This window comes from Cornus florida, unplaced genomic scaffold, assembly GCF_030987335.1.
Source record: "Cornus florida cultivar Cherokee Brave unplaced genomic scaffold, ASM3098733v1 CherokeeBrave_3.0.0_Hap2_Chr01, whole genome shotgun sequence".
Classification (NCBI taxonomy): domain Eukaryota; kingdom Viridiplantae; phylum Streptophyta; class Magnoliopsida; order Cornales; family Cornaceae; genus Cornus; species Cornus florida.
Window position 1 is genome coordinate 56,642,303 of NW_026775571.1, and position 3,839 is coordinate 56,646,141.

The following is a 3,839-nucleotide window of genomic DNA, read 5'->3' on the forward strand; positions in this document are numbered from 1 at the left end:
GAGAATTAGGAAATAAAATAGAATATGGAGATTTGCCATCTAATACAGAGGAAGGCATACGGTTAATAAGATAACACGCAGTAAGAATAGCATCACCCCAAAACCGTTTAGGCAGACACATATGAAACAAAAGAGCACGGGTTACCTCTAAAAGGTGTCGACTCTTACGTTCCACGACTCCATTTTGTTGAGGAGTATAGACACAAGAATTTTGATGAATAATTCCTTTATCACTAAGATATGTATCAAACGGGGTTGCAGAATATTCCTTAGCATTATCAGAACGTAGAATACGAATTGGGCATCCAAACTGAGTTTTGATTTCTTTTCGAAATTTTTGAAAAATTAAAAATAACTCAGAACGATTTTTCATTAGAAATAACCAAGTCAGGCAAGAATAATCATCCACAAATGTCACAAAATAATGAAATTTATTGATTGAAGAATGTTTTATTGGACCCCATACATCTGAATGAACCAAATGAAAATGACTAAAGACACGATTATTAACCCTAGACTTGAAAGACACGTGATGGTGCTTACTAAGTTGACAAACTTCACATGACAAAATTTTTAAATGACTAAGACTAGGAACTTGGCACTTCAAAACTTGAAGTGACGGGTGACCAAGCCGACAGTGCCACTGGAATAGAGGCAAAGAAGACTGAAGAGCCACAGGATAAGGTTCCAAATTAAAGTAATATAAGCCACCAGCTTCATGTCCCGTACCAATCATCTTCTTCGTCTTGAGATCCTAAAACACACAAGAAGTAGGATAAAATGTAACAGAACACTGGAGTGATTTAGTAAGCTTACTGATAGACATTAAATTAAAGGGAAACTGAGGAACATATAAAACAGACGAAAGAGACAAGGAATCACTAAGTTGGGTTGACCCCAAACCTGAAACCATAGTGGACGAACCATTAGCAAGAGTGACACTTTGAGAGGAAGGTACAGAATTAAAATTAGATAGAAGAGAAGAACATCCAGTCATATGATCGGATGCTCCAGTGTCTATGATCCAAGGACTACGAGTGGAAGACAATAGATATGTGTGTGCAGTACCTGACTGGGCAAAAGTAGCTATGGAAGATGAATTAGATGCTTGCTTATAAGATAAAAACTGAGTATACTCATCACGTGGAACAGGGACTATATTTGATTCAGTTACATTGTGAGATCCAGAAGCAACATCATTCGGAGAGGAGGAAACTTGATTTGCATAACTAGATGGTTTGCCATGAAGGTCCCAACAAAAATTCACAGTATGATTAGAAAGGCCACAATGAGTGCATTTTCGTGATTCCCTACCACGGCCACGTCCTCCCCGTGAATCACGACCACCACGTGTGGAACGCCCCCCACGACCGCCACGGTAAGCACTATGGTCACTCTTTGAAACTACCAATGCTGAACGATCACCACTCTGCCCAGTATTCAAAGTTGAGGTATCACTGGCAAGTGTAGCACGCTGAAGTCGAGAAAACACTTCAGCAAGAGATGGAAGTGTGGGACTGCCCATAATCTATGCACGAAAAGACTCATAAACTGATGACAAACCAGTAAGAAAATGGACAACATTAAAGTCCTCACGTTGTTGCTGCATACTACGAACATCAGCGGTAATAGGCTGATACATATTCAGCTCTTCACAGACTCCCATAACTTTGGAATAATATTCTTCTATACTGTGATTACCTTGTTCAAGACTGAAGTACTGCTTACAAAGCTCATAAACACGAGTGATATTACCTGTCCCAGAATACAATTGTTGCAATCTATCCCATATCTCCTTGGCAGTGTCCAAATAGAGTAAGGTTGAATTGATTTGAGGTTCAATACTGTTTAACATCACAGAAATGATCTGAGCATCTTCCTTTTCCCATGTATCAAAAGAAGCATCAGTGGCCTTGAGTTTACCTTTACTCAGATGAGTACCAAGACCTCTACCCTTGAGAAAAATTGCAACAAATTTAGCCCATAGTATGTAATTCTTCCCATTGAGTTTAACTAAAGTCATAGGAGAATGAAGATGGGATGTGGAAGAAAGCAAATCTGAACTGGAAGCCATGATGAACCCAGCAAAAACAGAGAAGAAGAAAAAAAAAATGCAGAATATGTATTCTGGCCGAACCTGGGAAAACGGGTCGGATCTGGTCAAACGGGTCGGGTCTAGTCAAACAGGCCGGATCTGGGCTATCCCAGGTTTCGTAAACCAGGGTTGGAATAGCGTCACTCCTGCAGCCAAACACCACCCTTCTCCTTCACAATTCTCGTCGGCGAGAACCAGAACTCTACCACCGACAAGAAATTCCAGCACCCAAGATTCGTAATGAAAACAACAAGGATAGTACGCACCCTAGCTCTTGCAGCGGTTATGACAACCCAATAAAAAAAACAATCTAGCAACAGAGCGGAGATGGATCGCGATGATGGAACCTCTGTAACTTGCGACAGCCAAGGAAGCCTCGGCCAGCAAAACAAAAGGCTTCAGATCTGAGAACGACGGACAAGAAGTGCTGAACACAACGACAGCTTCAAACCTCTGGCTCTGAACATAAAGGCGGCCAAATCTTCAGTGAAGAACAGAATCGGCTTCGATCTTGATTTCGATTTGTAGAAGAACAACCTAGATGCAATCGCAACTACAATCTTAGGTTCCCATTATTTCGTGTGATACCCCTCGATTCTAGAGCCATGGGTGATCAAGTCCGAGCATAGATCCGAGGGATACCAAACAATCAATATTTAAACAAGTAGGAAAAAAACTGAAATAAGAATAAATTAATAATACCCTGAAAGAAAACTAAAATAAGAATCCTCAAACTTGAAATAATAAATCAATATAATTTAAAACCGTACAACTCGGGAATCCACCTAGTGGACCCCTAATCCCAAATCCTTGAATAAAATTACAGTATTAAAATCCAAAACCAAAATAGAAAGGAAATCCTATGTAACCGGAAAAGTGAGTGTCTGTATCTGCATCAACACGATCAATCTCTAAGCCTGGTGCTGGCGAATACTTGAAAAATAGGAGTGGGTCAGGCCCACATGCAAGTTCCAATCTACTACAATCCGTACATAAACCCGATACGTAGATACATCCTAGATAGCTCGGCAATATCTACAATAGTCCATATATATATATATATATACACACTATAGGATGCTCACTAACCTATAACATAGTTCAACCTGGGCAGATGGTGGCATATAGAACATGCTTTTCAGCGGCCAAGTACCTAGACCTACCAGGGAACATTAGCTATATCTAGCTACTCAACCTTTGCAATATACGCACCCTAACCGTGATCAGGAGACTCAAGCTCGTATCACGGTACCATAAATATATATATAAATTCCTTCCTAATGCAGAAAGATAAAACAAACATCCGTTATGTCGTTCAACTGTTTTAGTTGACAGGACATGTATCCATGTAGGAGTTAACTATTTTAGTTAATCCATTCCGTATGTATGAAGCGGTAGGACTTAGATTTTTGATCTAATCCATCCCTGATATGTCACCGTCCCATACCGGTACATATAATGAAAATAATCCACAAATGATGCACATTCATTAGAACATCAAACATATCCAGAAACCAGCATAATAGAAATCAGATATTATTAAGATCCTATCATGCATCCAGTATATGATTAAACCATAAATCTTTCCTTTAAATTGTTAAAGTAATGATAAATAACTTAAATTATCCAATTCCATACAATTGATCGAACATAAATTTTAACAGTTCATCAATTAACATCCATAGCACAATATAATGACAAATAGAGTTATAACTATGCACATTATACTAGACTGCCAAAAATA